Raw genomic sequence first — 14195 nt, 5'->3', positions numbered from 1 at the left:
GGCGGGGGTGAGGCAGGACCAAGGGGATTTGAGGGGACTAATGCAAAAGGAAAATATCAGGTTACTTGATCTTAAGTTACTAAGAATTCCAAAATCTTGACAGGAGAGCATTAAACCCAGGGCGGCCCGAGGGAGTGCAGCTCTTGAGCCTGCTGCTGTGCCTCCAGGACTGTGGTCCCCAAGAAGTGCTGGGATCATCCATTATGAAGGGTGTGTGTGTGCTCTGTTTTCCTGGTTTTCATTTTCGGTGCCGTTTGTCTTCCCCAGTGCTTCTGGATGGATCTTCCTTATCATCCTAGGATTGCTCGCCATCCTCAGGCTTGAAAACCCACTTAAAACCATTAGAGGGGCCTCTTTAAGTGGTGAGTTAGACATGGCTGAAGGCTACGGCTGTCCTCTTCCTAGGTGTCTTCCTCTGAGGCTGGCAGAATAATGGAGAAATGATACTGACTGTATGAAAGCATCCCCTTCGGCCAACTCCTGTCTTCCTGGGAAGGCCCCCTGGAAGAAACAGGTGGGTGGAAGGTGCACAAATCTGAGGGTGGTTATCTGGATTCTAGTGCTGCCTTGGCTACTCACTGTCTAGTCTTGAATGTCAGTTCACCTCCCAAGCCTCTGTATCTGCCTTTGTGAAATGTGTGGGTTGAACTAGACACCCTTGCTTTTCCCTCTAGGTCTAAATGTTATCTCTACTTTCCAGGCTGGGAAAATGGAGACACTTATCTGCCGTGTTAAGTTTTTCCACAGGAGTAGTTAGGGGCGGGGTTAGGTTCTCTAGTACCAGGTTACCTGTATCCTAATTAGCTCCCTGTAATGTTTACATGGGCCCCTTCCAGAATGCCTTTTTGTTGATACATTTCCAGAGGCCTCTTGAGCACTTGACACTGAGAGTGTGAGCCATGGGATGACTATGAGTGGACAGCCACTAGCCAGAGGATGAATTCATGAAAAGTCTGTGTTTCTTGCCAGTCAGTGAGCCATAATGACTCCCACAATGCCTAGTAATCAGTATATTTCACCTGTTTCCAAGCCCTTGTCATTTGAAAACAAGGCTGCCAAGAATTAGGCCTAAATTGCACGCGCCAGTTGTGTTTTGGTTTGTCTCTACAGAATGCTTTGCCCTTTCTTGAGCTTTCTGTCTGCCCTTGCTATAAGGGTTGATTTGTCACGTGCAGGCTTTGACCAGGTTTCCACACATAGTAAAGAGGCTAGTGCACCTCTGATGCACGTGACATAGGATTCTGCCTTTAGTGAAAAGGAGGGAGACTTCTGTTACACTCTCCAGCTGCCTTCAAGATGTATTCACAGTCTGTTATTAGTAAAGTGCTCTATGGTTTACAAAGCATTTTCACATCCATTCCTATGAGGTAGCCATGGTAACTACTACTATCTCCATTTTTCAGCTGAAGAAATTGAAGCTGAAGTGTTCCAATGCCTTGCCAAGACCATTCTGTTGGTGAGTGGCAGGGTGGGGCTCATACTCAGTTTTCTGATAACCATGTGATTTGGGGAGGCCCTTATTCCTAAAGGCTACATGTTGTTTGTATTAAGAGTGCCATTGGTCTCTTATAATATCTTGTCTTTTATAATTTAATTGGAAGATAATTGCTTTACAATGTTGTGTTGGTTTCTGCTATACAACAACATGAATCAGCTATAAGTTTATATATGTCCTGTTCCTTCTGTGCTTTCCTGCCACCCTCAAAAGCTGGAATCAATAGCCTGTAGCCAATCACTGTTGATGACTTTCACCTTGACACTATTAGTGTCATGGGTAGCGCCACAGCTGGCCACAATTTCACCTTGCACTTCAGTCTATTCAGTTAGATTTGTGAGGCCTGTCACCCCCAGGTCTGCCTATAATCACTGAACAACAACCAGAGAAATAGATACACTAGCAAATAAAGACTAGAAGTCTCTTTAAACTTTCTGAGTCCTCTGATTTCTCAGAAAATTGGTGTGGTTTCCCCAGCATTAGGCCTCACTGATGGAGGGTGACTCAACCAAGGAAACCACGGCCCCAAACATTGAGCTGACTCAGAAAGCTCCTTTGACCAGATTTCATTTAAATGTGATTGTACTCTTTCAGTGTTTTTTCAAGTATTCACTAAGGAAAGGGAGTGGTTACCTTAGTATGACGGAGTTCACCTTATTTTTCCCTTTTTACAGCTCATCAAGACATTTGAAACCAGTCTGTTGGAATGGGTGTTTGTTTTTAAACGAATTCATTTATTTTGTTTTTGGCAGTGCTGGGTCTTTGTTGCCGCGCGGTCTTTTCCCCAGGTGCGGAGAGCGGGCGCTACTCTTGGATGCGGTGCAAGGGCTTCTCATTGCGGTGGCTTCTCTTGTTGCGGAGTGTGGGCTCTAGGGCATGTGGGCTCAGTAGTTGTGCATGGGCTTAGTTGTTCTCCAGCATGTGGGATCCTCCCAGCGTAGGGATCAAACCTGTGTCTCCTGTATTGGCAGGCGGATTCTTTACCACTGAGCCACCAAGGAAGCCCTGGAATGGGTATTTGTTACTTTCTGCCCACCTACCTTTTCACAGTCGCCTACATCCCTCTGTCTTCTTACCCAGTTCAAGTTCTGTGGTCATTTTTATCACTCCTTTGCCTCTTGGTTGCTTGTGCTTGTTGGCAAAACCAGTTTGTTAAATCCAACTCTTTCCCAACTCCACCTCTGAATATGGCCCCAGGAGGAACACACCTTCATGCCTACTGATTTCATATTTAATTCTTGACAAAGTACCTCAGTGTGTTCTTAATGCGGCCCAGAATTATGTCTGCTTTTCCTGTTCATTCATTTTCCACCTCACCTAGAGGACAGGTTCTTGTCTTTTCTCCCTAAACTTCCTGTACCTCCTACCCCAACCTCACCTACAGCTGATGACCTTGCTTCTTTATTTCCATGAAAAAAAACTGGAAGCAACCTGAATAGGGGTAGTACCCCTCACATCTGCTCACTTGCCTGCATTTGTGCACTTTTAGCTCTAGACCTAGCCCTGCCTCTAGATTAGGGTTTTCTGACCCCGGCCCCGTTGACATTTGGAACTGGGGAACTCTGTCGTGGGGGAGCTGTGCTGTGTAATGTGGGACGTTTCACAGCATCCCTGTCCTCTACTCACTAGATGCCGGTAGCACCATTCCCCAAGTTGTTACAACCCAGAATGTTCCCTGGGGGCTGTTGGGCGATGTCTGGAGGTGCTCTGGGCTATCATGACTGGGGTGGTGAAGCTGGTGTGCTGCTTGCATCCAGTGTGTAGAGAGGAGAGATGCAGTGAAACGTTCTACAGTGCCCAAGACAGCCCCCACCACAAGAAATACCTGTGCCCCAAAAGTCACTAGTGCCCTGGTTGAGAACTCCTGCCCTAGATGACTTGTCTCCATTCCTGTCCACACCCAGCCACCTGCTGTTGCCTATTCAAGGAAAGTACCCTAACAACTCCCTCCTTTCTCCTTCATTATTTACTTTATTGGATCATTCCTGTCAGCATACATGCTGTCATTTTTCTCATTCTTAAAAAATCATCTCTTAATCTCATTTCCACCTCAGCTACTCCCATTTCTCTGCTCTCTTTTATAGAAAAAAGAAAAACTCTTAGAAAATATGTCCCTTGGTGTTCTCTCCAGTACCTCTTCTCCTTTTGGAAGCGCTTACCCATCCCAGCTTTTTTTTTGTTTGTTTTTTGTCCTCCCAGCTTTTAGGATGCCTCTCTCCTGATTTTGTTTCTTACCTCACTGGTCACCCCTTCTCAGTCACCTTTGCTGGATCTCATCTCTTAGACTTCTAAACATGGGTGTTCCACAGGCCTCAGTTTGTGGATATTTCTATTCATTATCACCACTCTGGTGATCTCATTTAATCAAATGACTTTAAATATGGTTGATAACCTAGATGACTTTCAAATTTATATCTCTAGTCCAGACTTTTCTTTCAAACTCCCAGTCTTCCTGCAAAACATGTCCATTTAGATGTCTAATAGGAATCTCAGTCCTGTTCTGCCTGTGTCTTCTCCTTTCTAGTCTTATCTTCCTTGTTTCAGATAAGGGCAACCCCATCTTCCTACATTTTCCTTTCTACATTTAGGCCTAAAATGTACATTTTACATTTTTCTACAAAATTGTACATCTTTCTACGTTTAGGCCTAAAATGTAGAGAAAAATAGAACAAATTATACTTGATTCTTTTTCCCCTCTCACACTTCAAATTTAATCTCACTTGCAAATCCTTTTGTCTATGCCATCAAGATCTATCTAGAATCTAATCACTTTCTACCATCTACCCTGCTACCATACAAATCAAAGTCACCGTCATTTTTATCTGGATCATTGCCAAGAACCTCATATTCTGGCCTCTCAGCTTCTGCCCTTTTCTCCCTACAGACTATTCTTCACAGAGTAACCAGAGTGATCTTTTTTTATTTTTATTTTTTTAAAGTCCTACTTGCTGGGCATCTTCTCTCAGGCCTTGTCACCTAGGGATTTTTTTAAAAAAACTTTATTTATTTTTAGCTGTGCTGGGTGTTCATTGCTGCATGGACTTTTCTCTAGTTTCAGCAAGTGGGATCTACTCTCTGGTTCTTGGGCTTTTCATTGTGGTAGCTTGTTGCCGAGCATGGGCTCTAGGGCACTCGGGCTTCAGTAGTTGTGGTTTTCAGCTTTAGAGCACAGGCTTAGTAATTGTGGTACATGGGCTTAGTTGCTCCTTGACATGTGGGATCTTCCCAGACCAGGGATCGAACTCATGTCTCCTGCATTGGCAGGTAGATTCTTCACCACTGAGCCATCAGAGTGATCCTTTCAAGACCTAAGTTAGATCATGTCACTTTTCTGTTCAAAACCCTTCAATAGCTCCCCACCTTAACTCGAATGGAAGCCAGAGACTTATACTGGCTTGCAAGGTGCTACATGATCTGATCTTCCATTTATTACCCCTCTTATCATATATCCTGTTACATTGCCTTACAGGACCACACTTGGCTGCTTTGTTGTTTTTCAGTCACTAAGTCGTGTCCGACTCTTTGCAACCCCATGGACTGCAGCACGCCAGGCTCCTCTGTCCTCCACTATCTCCTGGAGTTTGCTCAAATTCATGTCCATTGAGTCGGTGATGCTATCTAACCATATCACTTACCTTCAATCTTTCCCAGCTTCAAGGTCTTTTCCAGTAAGTCAGCTCTTCACATCAGGTGGCCAAAATATTGGAACTTCAGCATCAGTCCTTCCAATGAATATTCAGGGTTGATTTCCTTTAGGATTGACTGGCTTGATCTCCTTGCTGTCCAAGGGACTCTCAAGAGTCTTCTCCAGCACCACAGTTCGAAAGCATCAATTCTTCAGCACTCAGCCTTCTTTATGGTCCAACTCTCACATCTGTACATGACTACTGGAAAAAACCATAGCTTTGACTATATGGACCTTTGTTAGCAAAGTGATGTCTGCTTTTTAATACGCTGTTTAGGTTTGTCATAGCTTTCCTTCCAAGGAGCAAGTGTCTTTTTTATTTTTAATCTGTTTTTAATTGGAGGATAATTGCTTTACAATATTGTGTTGTTTCTGCCATACATCAGCATGAATCAGTCATAGGTATACATATGTCCCCTCCCTCTTAAACCTCCCTCCCCATCCCACCCTTCTAGGTTATCACAGAGCACTGGCTTTGGTTCCTGCATCATACAGCAAATTCCCATTGGCTGTCTGTTTGACATATGGTATTGTATACGTTTCAATGCTGTTCTATCAAATTGTTCCACCCTCTCCTTCCCCTGCTGTGTCCAAAAATCTGTCCTTTATGTCTTCATCTCCTTTGCTCCCCTGTGAATAGGATCATCAGTATCATCTTTCTAGGTTCTATATATATGTTTTTTAAATTAAGTTATTTTAATTAGAGGATAATTTCTTTACTGTGATGGTTTCTGCCATACATCAACATGAATCCATAGGCATGCATGTATCCCCTCCCTCCTGAATACCCGTCTCACCTCCTTCCCCACCCCATGCCTCCAGGTTGTCACAGAGCACCAGCTTTGGGTTCCCTGCATCATACATCAAACTCCCACTGGCTATCTATTTTACATATGGTAATGTATATGTTTCAATGCTATTCTCTCAAATCATCCCACCCTCTCCTCCCACTGAGTCCAAAAGTCTGTTCTTTATGTCTGTGTCTCCTTTGCTGCCCTGCATGTAGGATCATCAGTACCATCTTTCTAGATTCCATATATATGCATTAATATACAATATTTGTCTTTCTCTTTCTGACTTACTTCACTCTGTATAATAGGCTCTAGGTTCATCCACCTCATTAGAACTGACTCAAATGCATTCCTTTTTATAGCTGAGTAATATTCCATTGTATATATGTACCAAAACTTCTTATCCATTCATCTGCTGATGGACATCAAGGTTGCTTCCATGTCTTAGCTATTATAAATAGTACTTCAGTGAAATTAGGGTACTTGTGTCTTTTTCAGTTCTGGTTTCTTCAAGCTATATGCTCAATAGTGGGATTGCTGGGTCATATTGTAGTTTTATTCCTAGCTTTTTAAGGAATCTCCATACATAGTGGCTGTATCAGTTTGCATTCCCACCAACAAGAGGGTCCACTTTTTCCATATCCTCTCCAGTGTGTATTGTCTGTGGACTTTTTGATGATAGCCATTCCAAAAAGTGTGAGATGATACCTCATTGTAGCTCTCATTTGCATTTCTTTAATAATGAGTGATGTTGAGCATCTTTTCATGTGTTTATTAGCCATCTGTATGTTTTCTTTGGAGAAATATCTGTTTAGGTCTTTTGCCCACTTTTTGATTGGGTTGTTTGTTTTCTGGTATTGAGCTGCATGAACTGCTTGTATATTTTTGGAGATTAATCCTTTGTCAGTTGTTTCATTTGCAATTTATTTTCTCCCATTCTGAGGGTTGTCTTTTCACCTTGCTTATAGTTTCCTTCATTGTGCAAAAGCTTTTTAAGTTTAATTAGGTCCCATTTGTTTATTTTTATTTTTATTTCCATTACTCTAGGAGGTGGGTCATAGAGGATCTTGCTGTGATTTATGTCAAAGAGTGTTCTGCCTATGTTTTCCTCTAAGAGTTTTATAGTTTCTGGTCTTACATTTAGGTCTTTAATCCATTTTGAGTTTATTTTTGTGTATGGTGTTAGGAAGTGTTCTAATTTCATTCTTTTACACATAGCTGACCAGTTTTCCCAGCACCACTTATTGAAGAGACTATCTTTTCTCCATTGTATATTTTTGCCTCCTTTGTCAAAGATAAGGTGCCCATAGGTGTGTGGATTTATCTCTGGGCTTTCTATCTTGTTCCATTGGTCTATATTTCTGTTTTTGTGCCAGTACCATACTGTCTTGATGATTGTAGCTTTGTAGTATAGTCTGAAGTCAGGAAGATTTGATTCCTCCATCTCCAATTTTTTTTTTTTCCCTCAAGATTGCTTTGGCTATTCAGTGTCTTTTGTGTTTCCATACAAATTGTGAAATTTTTTTTCTAGTTTCTGTGAAAAATACCATTGGTAGTTTGATAGAGATTGCATTGAATCTGTAGATTGCTTTGGGTAGTATAGTCATTTTCACAATATTGATTCTTCCAATCCAAGAACATGGTATATCTCTCCATCTGTTTGTGTTGTCTTTGATTTCTTTCATCAGTGTCTTATAGTTTTCTGCATACAGGTCTTTTGTCTTTTAGGTAAATTTATTCCTAATCATTTTATTCTTTTGTTTGCAATGGTGAATGAGATTGTCTCCTTAATTTCTCTTTCTGATTTCTCATTGTTAGTGTATAGGAATGCAAGGGATTTCTGTGTATTAATTTTATATCCTGCAATTTTACTATATTCATTGATTAGCTCTAGTAATTTTCTGGTGGCATCTTTAGGGTTTTCTATGTAGAGAATCATGTCATCTGCATGACGTGTTTTACTCCTTTTCCAATCTGGATTCCTTTTATTTCTTTTTCTTCTCTGATTGCTGTGGCTAGGACTTCCAAAACTGTGTTGAATAATAGTGGTGAGAGTGGGCTTCCTTGTCTTGTTCCTGATCTTAGAGGAAATGCTTTCAGTTTTTCACCATTGAGAATAATGTTTGCTGTGGGTTTGTTGTATATGGCCTTTATTATGTTGAGGTATGTTCCTTCTGTGCCTACTTTCTGGAGAGTTTTTATCATAAATGGATGTTGAATTTTGTCAAAACTTTCTCTGCATCTATTGAGATGATCATATGGTTTTTATCTTTTTATTTGTTAATATGGTGTATAAAATTGATTGATACAAGCATCTTTTAATTTCATGGCTGCAGTCACCATCTGCAGTGATTTTGGAGCCAAGAAAATAAAATCTGTCACTGCTTCCACTTTTTCTCCTTCTATTTGCCATGAAGTGATGGGACCAGATTGCCATGATCTTAGTTTTTTGAATGTTGAGTTTCAAGCCAGCTTTTTCACTCTCCTCTTTCACCCTCATCAAGAGGCTCTTTAGTTCCTCTTCACTTTCTGCCATTAGAGTGGTATCATCTGCATATCTAAGGTTGTTGATATTTCTCCCAGCAGTCTTGATTCCAGCTTGTGATTCATCCAGCCTGGCATTTTGCATGATGTACTCTGCATATAAGTTAAACAAGCAAGGCAGCAGTATCCAGCCTTGTACTTTTTTCTCAGTTTTGAACCAGTCCTTTGTTCTATGTCCTCTTCTATCACTTCTTGACCTGCATACAGGATTTTTAGGAGATGAGTAAGGTGGTAGGTTATTCCCATCTCTTTAAGAATTTTCCATAGTTTGTTGTGATCCACACAGTCAAAGGCTTTAGTGTAGTCAATGAAGCAGAAGCAGATGTTTTTCTGGAATTCCCTTGCTTTCTCCATGACCCATGAAGGTTGGCAGTTTGGTTTCTGATACCTTTCCCTTTTCTAAATCCAGCTTGAACATCTGGAAGTTCTCGGTTCACATATTGCTGAAGCCTAGCTTGAAGGATTTTGAGTATAACCTTGCTAGCATGTGAAGTGAGTGCAATTGTATGGTACTCTTAACATTCTTTGGCATTTCCCTTCTTAGGGATTGGAATGAACACTGACCTTTTTCCAGTTCTGTGGCCACTGTTGTTTTCCAAATTTGCTTGCATATTGAGTCCAGCACTTTCACAGCCTCATCTTTTAGAATTTTAAATAGCTTAGTTGGAATTATGTCACCTCCTCTAGCTCTGTTCTTAGTAATGCTTCCTAAGGCCCACTTGACTTCACACTCCAGAATGTCTGGCTCTAGGTGAGTGAATGCACCAGACCGCACTTATCTTTTGAGTCAATAAGACCTTTTTTGTGTAGTTCTTCTGTGTATTCTTGCTACCTCCTCTTTTTTTAAAAAAAAAAATTTATTTGACTGCTCTGGGTCTTTAGTTGTGGCGTGAAAACTCTTAGTTGTGGCACATGGGATCTGGTTTCCTGACCAGAGATGGAACCGAGGCCCCCTGCATTGGGAGTTCAAAGTCATAGCTACTGGACCACCAGGGAAGTCACTTGCCACCTCTTCTTAAATCTCTTCTGCTTCTGTTAGGTCCTTACTGTTATCTCTGCTTTATTGTGCCCATCCTTACAAGAAATGTTCCCTTGATATCTCCAATTTTCTTGAAGACATCTTTAGTCTTTCCCATTCTATTGTTTTCCTCTGTTTCTTTGCATTTTTCATTTAAGAAGGCCTTCTTATCTCTCCTTGCTATTCTCTGGAACTCTGCATTCAGTTGGGTATATCTTTCCCTTTCTCCCTTGCTTTTGCTTCTCTTCTTTCCTCAGCTATTTGTAAAGCCTCTTCAGACAACCACTTTGCCTTCTTGCATTTCTTTTTCTTTGGGATGGTTTTGGTCACTGCCTCCTCTGTCCATAGTTCTTCAGGCACTCTGTCTACTAGATCTAATCTCTTGAATCTGTTTGTCACTTCCACTGTATAATCATAAGGGATTTGATTTAGATCATACCTGAATGGCCTAGTGGTTTTCCCTACTTTCTTCAATTTAAGCCTGAATTTTGCAGTAAGGAGTTCATGATCTGAGCCACAGTCAGCTCCAGGTCTTGATTTTACTGTGTGTATAGAGCTTCTCTATCTTCTACTGAAAAGAATATGATTAATCTGGTTTTAGCATTGATCATCTGGTGGTGTCCATGTGTAGAGTCGTCTCGTGTTGTTGGAAAAGGGTGTTTGCTATAACCAGTGTGTTCTCTTGGCAAAACTCTGTTGGCCTTTGCCCTGCTTCATTTTGTACTCCAAGGCCAAACTTGCCTGTTACTCCAGGTATCTCTTGACTTCCTACTTTTGCATTCCAGTCCCTATGATGAAAAGGACATCTTTTTTGGTGTTAGTTCTAGAAGGTGTTGTAGGTCTTCATAGAACCAGTCAACTTCAGCTTCTTTGGCATCAGTGGTTGGGGCATAGACTTGGATTACTGTGATGTTGAATGGTTTGCCTTGGAAACAAACAGATCATTCTGTCATTTTGAAATTGCACCCAAGTACTGCATTTAGGACTCTTTTGTTGACTATGAGGGCTACTCCATTTCTTCTAAGGGATTCTTGCCCACAGTAGTAGATATAATGGTCATCTGAATTACATTCTCTCATTCCCATCCATCTGAGTTCACTGATTCCTAAGATATATTAATTCTTGCCATCTCCTGCTTGATCATGCCTTATGTACCTTGATTCATGGACCTAACATTCCAGGTTCCTATGCAGTATTGTTCTTTACAGCATCAGACTTTACTTTCACCACCAGACACATCCACAACAGAGCATCATTTCTACTTTCGCCCAGCTGTTTCATTCTGGCCGGATCTATTAGTAATTGCTTGCCAGTCTTCCCCAGTAGCATATTGGACACTTTACAACCGGGAGGGCGTGCATCTTGTGGTGTCATATTGTTCTGCTTTTTCATACTGTCCATGGGCTTCTCCAGGCAAGAATACTGGAGTGGTTTGCCATTTCCTCTTCCTCTGGATCACATTTTGCGAGAACTCTTCACTATGACCCTTCCTTCTTGGGTGGCCCTGCATGGCATGGCTCATAGCTTCACCGAGCTATAGAAGCCCCTTCGCCATGACAAGGCTGTGATCCATGAAGGGGTCTTGCCTGCTTACTGTTCCTCAAATACAGTAGGCCTTTTCTACCTCAGGGCCTTTGCATATGCTATTCTCGCAGCCTTTACTGCTCTTTCTCTGTGTCACTACATTGCTCCCTCACCTTCCTCAGGTATTTGCCCAAATATTTTCTCAGCAATCCTCCCCTGACTACCCTGTTTAAAATAGCTATTTTCCTTTCCCCTTCACCCTGGAAACTCAATATCCCCCTTTTCTGCTTTATTTTTCTCTACACTGCACTGCCATGTAATTTTCTAGATATTTATTTATTTCTAAATATTTTTTGCCCCTTATCATTCTCAACCAGAAAGTTCTGTGAGGGCATGGATTTGGTTTTGTTCACTGTTATATTTCGTAGAACCTAAATAGGACCTGTTACATAGTAACCATTCCATAAAAATACCTTGAGTGGAGCTGTTCACGATTGGAGATGACTCATGCTAGGTCAGTCAGTCCCAGTCAGGGCTTATTCTGGACCTTTTGTGTGAATTCCTGAGAGGAGACATTTCCTTGTTCGCCCTGGACTCAGTGTCAGATAATCTAGAGGCTGGGGATTCTGTTGCCATCTCACTATTGCATGGTATCACGCGGGCTCTGAGTTGCCTACAGCAGAAGCTTCTTGCCCCAGATATTTACTGCTCTTCCCCAGCGGGGATTTTTACACCATTGCCCCATGGATAGGCTTGACTGAGTGACTTTTTTTCAGCAATTGGACGTGGGTACAAGTGATGTGCCTCACTTCCCAGCAGAGGTGTGAAGGGCCAGCTTGTAGGGTGCTGCTTTGATACTTCCCCTTTGTTAGGAGTATAGCAATGCCCCAGAGAGACGTTGGCCCAAGTCTTAGAGGAAAGACCACATGTTACTGAACTGCAGCCAGCCTGCGCAAAACAGGAGTGAAAAATAAAGCTTGAGAAGTGTAAACTACTGAGATTTAGGGTATAACATCATCTAAGCTGATTCAACACTTCTCCTAGTTTAAGAACAAAATGTTTATTAAAGGATATTTGGTGGCCTGGAGGCTCTCCGAGAAGGCTGGCTTAAAGCCAGGAATAATGTCTGAATATCATTGCAGGGCTATACCAGCAGAGATATCTGCCCATGGCTGCCCCTTTTGAATACAGACTTAGCAACTCAAGCCAGTGATGGGGCCCAGAGTCTCTGGTACTGCTGTCTCTGCAAACTGGACCCTTCTGCCACTAACTTTGGTGGATGATGGCTTTCATAACCCCTTGACTCCTTCTGTTGTTCTCTTCTAAACTGAGGTCTCTGGCAGAGCCTAGGTTACACACCTGTGCTCCTGCTATGAAAGAGGCTGGGAGAGCAAATTTCTTGTTTCTCCTCGAGGAGTCAAATGTGGAGAATTACTGAAACATAGGGAGGATGTTGAGAAGTTAATGTGGGTGATCACGAGGTCTGAGAGACACCAGTTTGAAGCCTGAGAATAGAACCAACAGTGAGGAATTGGAGGTGAGAAACAGAGTGACAGGTACTGTCATTTAAGGCCTTGACCAAGTCAGGCCTTAGGTCTCCTGTTGTCTCGTCAGCTGTCAGAAGGGTGCATTTCCAGTTTTGCTGAGGCCAGCAGGAGTTGGCCTTACTGACTCTTGCAACAGAAGGAGTCCTGATGATTCATGTCTAGAATGGATGGGCATCACCACAGTGGGCTGGCAGTGCCTTCTTGGCTCAGACACTGGGAAGTTTTGTTGCCCTTGGTTCTGAGGAGATGAGGACAGAGGCTGATGGTCATGGGAATGGCTGCTCTGACTAGGTTTTGGTTTTCTGGCCTGGAGAGCCGTCAGTTCTCAGATGCAGCAGGCAACTTGTTCCCACTTATTACAGTAACCAGGATGGGTGAGATTACAGAGTGGCCAACACATCTACAGCAGATACTGCTAGGTGCTTATTCAATATTCATTCTTCTTTTTGTCAGTAATAAGAATAAACATTTGTAGATTGTTTGCTATGTATTAGAGACTATTCAGACTCTTTACCCATATTAACTCATTTAATCCTCCCAAGAAACCTGTGAGAAAGGTACTGTTACTATGCTTAGTTTACAGATGAGAAAACTGAGTCACAGAATAATTACGTAACTAAGTCACAAAGCTAAGTAAATAAAGGAGTAGGGTTTTACACCCAGGCCATCTGGCTCCACAGTCTGTATTTAACCTCTACACCACACTTCCTGATTTTGTTTGACTCAGGAATGTGTCCAAGTAGGACTGATTTCCTGGGTTCCCTTACAGTTAGAAGAGACTGTGTGACATAATTCTGGCCAATGACTTGTATAGAAGTAGGTGGGCTTCCAAAACCATTTCTTTAAAAGGAGGTCGACTCAGTTGGTATGCCCCATTTTGCCCTTAGTTTCACTTTCTCCTCAGAGTGTACATGCAGTGCTGGAGGGAGAGCAGCCATTTTGTGATCATGAGTTGACAATTGTGAAGAGGAAAGCTACATTGCTGAGCAGAAAGAAGGAAGATACCTGGATCCCAGCCCCAAATTTACTACTTCCAGACTCCCGGTTACATTTGAAAAGTAAAATCACTAATTTTTAATGCTGCTCTTTAGTGAGAGTTTCAGTTATATGAGGGAGAATACAATCCCCACTGATTCAGTATTTCCACAATTTCTTTCCTATACCATTTTGACAGTGTCTTTAATATGCCCACCAGTTACTGAGGGACTGCTCCTCAGTGTCCCAGTTCCTTTGTTTATTGTCACATACCTGCAGTATGTCTACGAGTTCAGTGTTGGGTAGTGTGGAGTTTTTTGTTTTTGTTTTTTTTGATTGTATGACATGGCCCCATCTCAAGGAGTTTCGAGAACATTAATTAACCCAAAGGAGTAATTTGTTTCAAGATGTTAATGGATGATAATGGCTTGATATGTTTTTCCTAACTTTGGATGTTACTGAATTTTTTTTATATTACTGACTTTTAATTATACTCTGTCTCTTCTCTCTCAAAGAGAAGGCAGGAGTGGGGGCAGGGTGATATGCAAAAGCCTATCTATTAGGAAAGATGGCTTTGTATGGTATTCCTCTCAACACCAGCTATATGTCATCAACA

At 41.9% G+C, this 14195-nt stretch overlaps 1 protein-coding gene across 4 annotated transcripts in view; it reads left to right on the top strand.

Moving 5' to 3' along the window:
• Positions 1 to 14195, top strand: part of PPEF1 (protein phosphatase with EF-hand domain 1) — a 140443-nt gene that overhangs the window by 629 nt on the left and 125619 nt on the right. For 3 of the 4 annotated variants that reach the window (XM_020891255.2, XM_070464634.1, XM_020891256.2), the window contains exons 2-4: positions 104 to 210; positions 406 to 514; positions 1404 to 1456. The gene's annotated coding sequence lies outside the window, so the exon portion shown is untranslated. The remainder of the gene's footprint in view (positions 1 to 103; positions 211 to 405; positions 515 to 1403; positions 1457 to 14195) is intronic. The other variant, XM_070464633.1, reaches the window with a different exon arrangement.

This window comes from Odocoileus virginianus, unplaced genomic scaffold, assembly GCF_023699985.2.
Source record: "Odocoileus virginianus isolate 20LAN1187 ecotype Illinois unplaced genomic scaffold, Ovbor_1.2 Unplaced_Contig_38, whole genome shotgun sequence".
Taxonomy (NCBI): domain Eukaryota; kingdom Metazoa; phylum Chordata; class Mammalia; order Artiodactyla; family Cervidae; genus Odocoileus; species Odocoileus virginianus.
The sequence above is the reverse complement of the archived record's forward strand: the minus strand, read 5'-3'. Positions and strand labels throughout refer to the sequence as shown.